This window comes from Amphiura filiformis, chromosome 11 (genome assembly GCF_039555335.1).
Source record: "Amphiura filiformis chromosome 11, Afil_fr2py, whole genome shotgun sequence".
Lineage (NCBI taxonomy): Eukaryota > Metazoa > Echinodermata > Ophiuroidea > Amphilepidida > Amphiuridae > Amphiura > Amphiura filiformis.
The window spans coordinates 46,854,924-46,865,199 of NC_092638.1; positions in this window are offsets into that span (position 1 = coordinate 46,854,924).

The window sequence follows — 10,276 nt, forward strand, 5'->3', positions numbered from 1 at the left end:
AAAGGTTAGTGCACTTTTCTATGTTTATTTCATGGGTAACACCACAGCCTGAGAGCTGCGGTAAGCTTAATCAAGACAGTTCTGAGTTACTCACTGAATACCGGCATGACCGGTAGATCTATCCACACTGACTGTGCCTTGATTTATTTTCAATCAAAAGGGGATGTTTATATTTGATTGAATTCAGTAACCGAGGGAATTGCCCATGGTTGCCTTCAGTGCTGTAGCAAAGTACATAAATTTATACATAAAGAAAAATTCATAATGATGGCAATTATGTAGGCCTACTATCAGTACTACAGGCTGTATCAAAATGTTTGGTAGGCCTACACATCGTTTTTTGTTGTTTGTTGACAAACCTGCTTCTTTAATATGCAACAGTTGAGCCTCTTGAAATGCCTTGGATAGTTTTATGCCCTTTCATAACATTAATAGATCTATAAGTAAGGTAGCTCCTATGTTGCATTCCCGGGTTGCATTTTGTTTAGTTTAGTTTAGTTTAGTTTTTATTTAGCTTTGCAACATTATACAAAAATACAGAAAAATGGTAAGACATCAAGTACAAAGCATCAAAATTTAACAACAATAATAAAATGTGCACAAACCACCAAATGCCATCCCAGATTGGAACGGCATATACGCCACAACACCAAAAGTTGTGGTGGTCTTGCCCAGAATAACTGGAAACTGATGGGTACCAATCATTTTGATACACCCTCAGGGTCCCTGTAGTAGGCCCTACCACTAAGCACCCAGCATACATGAAGGAAGTGATAATGTGTACATATACATGCACATATTTGGGGTGGGCTTTGGGGGCGCCAGCCCGTGGAGGTAAAAGCAAGGTGGCAAAAAGGAAGGAGTGGCAGAAGAAGAAGGGACGACAAAGACAGTTATTTAAAATAAAAATCAGTTATTGAAGGAAAAAGGGCGGACAATTCTCAAAAATGTTTGAAAAACGTTCTTTAAAGCAATAATGTGTGATTTGCACAAAAATAGATTCCTATTTAAATGTACAAACAAGGCGTATAAGGCGACTAGCGATATCAGTTTATGCGTCAAGTCGACGTACAGCAACTACAATACGTGTATTATAATAATCTCGCCAATCATATTATTTATCATGATTATTGGCGGAGCTACACACAGCTGATGGGATGTACAAACAAGACGTACTACAAATTCTGAATAGCGATATGCATACAGTTTATTCAATGATTCAATATGGTCATTTTCACGGTCTAATAAAGCCACAAAATTCCATGATTTTTGGCCACATAAGTCATCTAGTTAGCAGCTACCTTGGGTATAAGCATAATCATTTTCGGGAGTTACTGCGTTCAGTTTTTGCAGGCTTAAATGTACCTAATATTGCCATTTTGAAAAACTATAAAAAACAGTAACATTTTTGTAAAACCCTGTGTTTTCTTCAGTTAGTTCATGGATAATTTTTCTTATCCTGAAAGTATGGTCATATGTTCAGTAAACACTGCCACATTAGATTTAATTGTGAACAGCCCTGTATTTTTTAGAACCGGACTTTGATATTTGTCGTTTCGGAGGCTTCATTTTCCGTTAACAATTGTTAACAAACTTTGTGGGTATAGCTTTGGTTCATAATTCTTGGTTATTTCTTCACTTCTTCGTGATTCATAACAGTTGATATCTTAACTTGAAATGGGTAACAAAAATTAGTCGATTTGCAAGCTTTTAAAATTTTTATAAAATCTTGACTTCAAAGAGCCGATTTTCCGTTAACTTTTTGAAGCCTCCGAAACAAACTGTTCAGCAAGCTTGGGCAAATATAAATAAAAGAGCTCATCCAATCTATTTATCAAAATGTAGCAAAGTAGATCCTCAAGTCACTTGTTTTTAAATCGTGAAGATATATATCATCGTTTGAAAATGGGACCCAATACAAATACAATATCCATATTGATATCTGCATTGTAATTGTTACATGATATGTGCAGAATGTCATAAATTAAAAAAAAAATTGATATTATGGTTAATGTTTGAAAAATATACTGATATCCAAGAAAGCCCGCTTCGGAGGCTTCACATGCAAGTTAACACCATACTTAACAAATGGGTGAAAAAATTACCATGTGATAAATCTACAATATCTGCCGCATAGAATCATTGATTCAATACACACAAGAAAATAACAGCTTATATGATCCCAACAGTGTTGTTTTCAAAAAAACTACTTCTGCAATGTTTAACCATTGTTAACATGAAGCCTCCGAAACAAAAAAAAATGACTTGCTGTGATAATTTAATTTTTGTCACAACTGAAATTCAATACTTAGAAGCAAAGTATGAAAATTGGTAATTGTGATATTTTTTACCTATTTTTTCATGTCAACTTGTAGTAGTTAGCCAAATATTTTACTTTTATGATCACCTGAAGCCTCCGAAACATAAATCGCTTGAATTGCCAATTCTGAAAAATAACTCCAATTTCTGTGAAACTTGGCTGGGAGGTTCCTTTCATCAAGTAGTATTTGTACATGAAGTTAGACATTCAAATTATTTTAGGAACCCAATTAAAACTTAAAAAATATGTTTAAGGTTGGGAAATTTCCATTGCAAATGACCCTTCATGATGTTAAAAATTTCAAAACTGCAATTACAAACATAGCAAAACATGGTATAAAATTTAACTTATATCTGTTGACTTACTTTGGAATGGGATTTCACATGTATTCCAGCTTTCATGTCATAATTTTCTGAGCTTATACATTTTTTCTTAGATTTTAACCAAAATGTTATGGAAATGTCAAATTTTTTATCAGAAATCAAAAGGTTTAAGCCTTGAAACATTATTTTACTGGAATTTAAGTTGCTTCTGTGCATGATTTCAGTAAACAGAAACATATTTAAGTGGTTTGAAATTTTGACCCTAAAATCAAAAGTTACACCCTTTACTGTGAAAATGACCATATACACACGCAGGCGACATATTTATTCAGCACTCGATCGGTGAGCTCAGAATAAAATCAGGTTTATTATAAATGTTAAATTTTACTGTAATTAAAGCACTTCAGCCAGGCTTAGTCTTTCACAGGGCATTTATGTACACTGGCCATTAGTTACAATGGTGCAAAAAGTAGAAATTTAAAAGAACATTAGGGCATTGCTGTGGAGCAAATCACACATTATGGCTTTAATTAGTTTGCTAGCGCTTATTATCCTTTTTATGGCTCTTCACTTTTTCAAACCACCTATAAAAAAATCTGGGGGGGGGGGCAAAATTGCACCTTTTCTCCAGCCCCCGGGGTAGGAGCGGTCAAGGAACGCCACTGATGTACTGATGTAGACACCATTTGGTTTTGGTGAGAAATTTGAAACCAAATGGGGTAATTGGGTGCCAAGGGCCCAACAAGGGATCAATTCAGTGAGACTTGGAACATTTTGGCATTGTAACATTAAAAAGCTATAATATTGGACCCATTTTTTGAACATTTTGGCATCATAACATTGATAAAACTATATGAGGGGCGGTCAATAAGTAATGAAAGTTGACTAGTGACCCCATATATGGATTAGAGGTTAATAACTGTGCATCGTTATTTGGAGGGCATTGTGAAAAATCTAAACATTTTGCCTTTGGAACCGAGGAATATATACAGTATGCCCGACATATTACCGATGCAAAGTTATTAACCTCATTCATAACCGTCACATTGATCTTTTATCTTTACCAAATAATACAAAATTTTCCTCAAAAGGTTAATTGTAAAAATTAAAAAAATTTACATCTTCCCTTTCCCAAAATCGATCAGGCTAAAACAAGACGACCAATAACAAAAGTGTGTATCAGAATCTGTGCAAATATGGTAACGCGCAATCTAAATACGGCAGCCAGCGCGCGCGCAGTTTGTTGGATGCACAATACGGCACATGCGGAGGTCAATTGTGTGCGACATTGGAACAATTACGCATTTTGCGGTCAATTGTGAGATATTAATGACCTCGATTTGCGTTCAGCGTTTTCACAAATAACTAAATGTAATTGGATCGCACGCAACGCGTTTATTAATGAGGTTATGAATTATAGGTTAATAACTGCGCATTAGTTATTTGGAGGGCATTGTGAAAAATCTAAACATTTTGCCTTTGGAACCGAGGATATTCCTCCGTTCCAAATTATTTTTAACTCATCACTCAACCAAATCTCAAGATTTTATTCTCCGAAATTTGTTGAAATAAACAATTTTTATCAAAACTTATACTTCGCCCTTCAAAAAGTCGTACAGGCTAAAACGGACTTACCAATTACAACACTGCGCAATCACGCCATGTGCAAATATGGTAGTTGCGTGCGCGTATAGAGTTCCGGCGCAACAGATGCGCACTACGCGAAAGTCATTGTACCGCGTAAGCATACGCGGAGGTCATTGATGGATATCAATAACCTCCGCGCCGGTACACGGCGGTGTGCGTAAATCATCTGACGACCAATTTGATTGGGACGCAAATATGACGTAATACGCGGAGGTTATGAATTATTTTTATGGCATTTCTCTATGATCACATTAACACTGTACCTTTGTCTTTCAAATAACACATGTTAAAATTATATCACACTAGATTTCGCGGTTCTCGGGTTGGGTGGTTCTCGTGATAGGACTTTCTCTAATTAAGCAACACCCGTTACCCATAGGCCTACCTGCCCTGACCTTTTAAGCTAACTATGATATACGTCTCTCGCCTCTTCCAAGCCCTGTCCTGCTACCACATATGAGCCCCCCCAAAAAAATACCCCGTAAATAGTCATGTTCTAAGTAATAAGCCTCGATCTGCATGTGTGTGTTGAAAATAGGCCTATTGATCCGATCAGATGCACCTGCACGATTAGCACACTGGTAATGCTTTCTGATGCTCGCACCGCGCCCGTTGGTACTCTGCGATCTACGCGATAGCGCACGGCGCGGCCGCTCACAATGAGCACCGCGAGCACGTGTTAGTGAACCGCACGCACGCGATAGCGCGCGGACAGAGGGACGGACATGCCGTAATTAGTATTAAGATACTTCATTACGTAACTGCATTAGCATAAACTCAATGGTCTACAGTCACTGGCTGAAAATTAGCAATTTTTGTTAAGGGAAATAAGAGCCTCAGAGGCTGAAATACCACCCTACCCCACACCGACCCCGACTCATCTACCCCAACAACTACCCTTATCCCACACACCATACCGGCCACCACCCTCTCCCCACTACTTTACCACCCATCACCCTACACTACCCACTATTCCACCTCGCCATGACCCCACTACCCACAACTTATCCCCTACCCCACCTTACCCCCACCACCCTATCCACTACCCTACCACCCCAGCACCTTTTCCCCATACCACCACCACCTTACTGAACCACACTCTACCCTACCACACCCTTACCCCACCACCCTATCACCCCCTGACCCCACTATCCCACCGCCCTACCCCACTACACCCTATCCCCAACCCCACCACCCTACTCTACCACATGACAACCTATCCCCTTCCCCCACCACTCCATGACACCCTGAAACCACTACTCCACCACCCCACCACCTTTTCCCACCAATTTCTCTACCACACCACCACCCTTACCCAGCCTACCCTGCCACCCATGCACCCTACCACACCCTCCCCCAACACAACCTACTCCACTGTCCTCCCCACTACCCTACCACTCACCACCCTACATCACCCACTACCATGATACCCACCTCACCACACAACACCCTAACCTACCATCCCACCTATGTAAGGTCGTGTGTCTTGAGCTCGCCACCAAAAAAGGTGGCGACGTTACATTTTGCCAAAGTCGACTCAAAACAAATGATGATATCTCTGTCAAGCAAGAAGGTATTGTCATGCTTGTGGTCTCATTTTATTGCTAAATAAAATGCACTTTCAACCCTGTAAAAAGAAATACTTGAACCTTTTTAATACTGACACTGATGTGCTTCATAGAATTCAGAATGGGCAGGGTGGTGGTGGTGGGGGATGTGGTGGTGGGGGACGTGGTACACACAAACTCTATGGGATTGGTATTTTTAGTGCGTAATCTGCTTCTGTAAATGAAGGCTGTAAATTGGATTTGGACTCTATTTAGCATCTAAAACACTCATGGCCTTACAGCTTAACAATTCTACTAATTGTTTTTAATAATTTATGATTGGTTTATTCTAGAAAATACAAACTTTTCCATACAAAACTACCCGTTGTCATATTAAACACTGTAGTAAGTAATGCAGATGTCTTCAAAATCTAAAAGTTACTGTAAAATTTTAATTACTTATCCTATCATAGTCAAAGTATAGATTTTCTGAAGGGAAATTTGACGAGGAATGGACATATTTTTTCTGTATGGGTTAGGGTGAAATGTTTAGGTTCAAAATATGTTGAATTGTAAAAAAATCTAACATACTTTAGGCCACCCTACATTCCTAGATTACCAAACAGCCGTGATTTTGGTTTCTATCAAAGTCAGTTGGCTCTCCATATATCCTCTAACCAAACGAATATTGCTTACTTCCAGTTTATTACTGTAAGTTGGTAATAAGCAATGCATTGAGTGACCCATTTTTTATCAAAATCTTTTTAATTCCACCCTGTATAACTTGCAGGTCACCCAGTATAATGAGTTGAAATGTATATATTTGAATTGCTTATGCCTTCAGCTTTCCAAAAATGTATACTTTTGCTAGTTTAGGGTTGATGATTGTCGAGATAATCTAATTAGAAACCCGGTTGGTGTAAAAATTCATAATATTTGTCATGTAACGCTAAGGGTGGCGAGTTCAGGACACACGGCCATAAGACAATGCCAGCACCACGTGCACAGTAAACCCCAATTGATAGACTGCAATAATGGCTATTTTATTTTTTCATATTGTCGAACTCTATATATTTTTTTAACCATCATCATTTTCCCACCCCACCCTAATGTGGTGACCAAGGCGCATGCCCCCTGCCCCCTTCGCTACAACACTGACCCCACCACATCCTGGTGATCCCACTACCAGCTAGATACATGCATTGATATCCTCAGTATATAAGCCCTGTAATGTACACACAACCACATTTGTCTTACATACAAAAGTTGTTGGGGACACTGACAAATGACAATATGCTACAAAGTACAACAGACACTATCTCTACATTAGCCATGAACTATAGTGAATGGAGAAAAGTTGTGATTGCTTGCTCCGCAGTCATATGCCTTGCTATCTTCAGTAGATAGCAAATTGTATGCCTTGCTATCTACAGTAGACAGCAAGTCTATAGGAGATAGCAATTTTGCATTCAAGGCCATCTTAAATTAATAGTTCGTCTCAAAGCTCCCGACCGCTTTGTAAAATTGCCCACCTTTTGCGAGTTATACCGGGATTTCAGCAGTTTTATTTATTTTACAAATCCAGCACACAATCTCACGTCCTCACAGACGTCAAAATAGCCTAAATCGTAAATCTCAATAAAATTCTTCATCTTGACCACAGTGAAACCTCGAGAGATGAAAAGGTGGTCTATTCTTGTCAAAAAGCTCGTCCCACAGATAACAAAAAATTAAAGTAAAAAACACACCAAAAAACAGCATTCCTTGTAATAATTTAGGTTTTTAACTTGGGAAGGGCTTTAAGGCAAACTATTAAATTATGATGGCCTAATACTGCAGAGTGCAGACAGCAATTTGCTTTGTATACATTATTCATTTCTAACAACAGCAAGTTGCATTTCTAACAACAGCAAGTTTCATACATTGATATCTACAGTAGACAGTAAAATACATACATTATTATATACAGTGACAATTAATAAATGTATGTAATTTTCATCCAATGCTATTAACATGTGGTAAAAAATTGAAAAAAAAAATTATGTTATAGAAATATTACAATATTAAAATAACCCTAACACTGCTTTTTGCTATTGGAATTTAAAGAAGAACGAACAAGAGAGAAGTTGAGCAAAGAATTCATTTGGTACCCCCGGGATTCAAACCTTAGACCCCTCTTGTGCCACCGACCGGCATAACCCTTATGGAAATGCAGGCAAAAAAAGGTGTGTGCCGAAGTGTGCTGCATGCTTAAATAAGTGTGCAAAAGTGTGCAGAAGTGAGCAAGAGCGTGTTCCTGTCTGCAAACTAGCCATGTGCGACGTGTGCGTGCAGAATATGCATGCAAGTATCAATTGCACACATAATAAACTGTGCGCTGCACGCAACTTGCACATTATTCTCTGCACACACTTTAAAGTGTGCAGCGCACGCATTTGCATACCTAATATTCTCTGCACCCAAACTTGAAGCATGCAGCGCACGCATTGCACACTTATCTTCTCTGCACTCAAACTTAATGCAGCTTGTGGACGCATGCATGCAACTTCCTGCACGCGTGCAGCGCTGCATGCTATATAAATGTGCAGTACACCCGATAATGAGGGCTGATTGTTCCATGTAATGCGACAGGCGAGACTGCTACACAATTACCGCGAACGTGCGCCGCGCATGCATGCACATGCATGTTTTTATGCGCACACTTCATATGCACATGTGCGATGTGTGTGCGCATTGTCCCGCTGCATTCATGCTGCTCGCTTGCAAAAAAAGGTGTGTCATTTTCGTATAGCCACTGACTTTGGTGACAGAATGTGACGGATTGGCCCTGCATGTGTATCAGCGGGCTTGCAGTAATTTTCATATGCAGGCTTGTGGCCCTCACAGACTTAGCGAGCACGAGCAGCCGAGCGTGACGCGCGAGGCATTAAAAGCACGCTAACGCAACCTCTCTGCATGGGGTAGTATACAAAATAGCAACAGAGCATGAAAGTAGTGCTGGCTTGTGGACAGACCTGCCTTCAAGCAATGCCAAAAATGATCACAGGCCTATATATTATATTACAATTGACCCGACAGTTCAATTTTTTTTAGGCATGGGCCTACTCAATTACGTGCAATTTAACCTTTTCTCTTCTCTTTTTCTCCCCGGAAGTGACGTATGAAAATACCTTCTTCCCTCGAGATGTAATTATTTAAAGGGAACAATATATCTTGATCGAGGGAACATGATCATTATCTGGAGGGAATGAGATAATTATGAAAGGGAATGAGATAATTATCTTGAGGGAATACGATAATTATCTCCCTTTTCTCTTCTCTTTTTCTCCCTTTCTCTTCTCTCCTCTCCTCTTTCCTTTCCATTGGGGGCTGGGACCGCCCCCCTGAACACAGCTAGGTTGCGCTCCCCTCCGGCCCACCTTAAAGGCCTTTATAAATAGTTAATGCCCATGCACACACATGCTTGTCAGACTTGAGTAGGCCTATATTACTGCAAATTCCAAACCCTGCAAGCACCCGGTTGCAAACGTAGCGCATACATCCCATTTGGATAGACAGTGCATGATTTGAGGTTGGTAATATGGCATGTTTTTTGTGTTCCACAGAAACGAGGAACAAAATATGAGACCCAATAGGAAAGCGTCAGTTTGAAAATGGAAAACAAAAGATTTAAAAAAATGAAACGATCTGTCAAATGGATAAAAAAATTTAGGCAAATTAAAGGGAAAATTGAAAACACACACCATGCTAATTTCACTAAACCAGCCCTGAAACACAGGGAAACAAACTGAGCCAAATGAAAGAAATGCGAGATTTACTAAACCAGCATGAAGGACTCGGTTGGCAACATGAGGAACAAAGGAACTAAAATAATAAAAATATAAAAGAAATTAAAAGACAACAATCGGAAACAGTAAAATCAAAACAAACAAATAATAAAAAATAATTAAAAAAAAAATCTTCACTGGGCATGGAAACAGGGGAACAAGGTAATAAAAATAAATAAAAATAAAAATTAAATTAATTAAATTTTTTTTATGAGGCATGGAAACAGGGGAACAGGGGAACAAGGTAAATAAAAAAGAAATATGTGATTCACTAAACCAGCAAGAAGAAATTACCTGACAACATGAGGAACAAGGGAACTAAACAATACAAATAAAAGAAATTGAAAGACAACCATCGGAAACAAGTGGAAAAATACTTAAAATAAATTTAAAAAAATCTTCATGAGGCATGGAAACAGGGGAACAAGGTAAATAAAAAGAAATAAAATTAATTAAAAAAGATCTTCATGAGGCATGGAAACAGGGCAACACGGGAACAAGGTAAATAAAAAGAAATAAAATTAAAATAAAATTTATTTAAATTTTTTTTCATGAGGCATGGAAACAAGGGAACAGGGGAACAAGGTAAATAAAAAGAAATATGTGATTCAC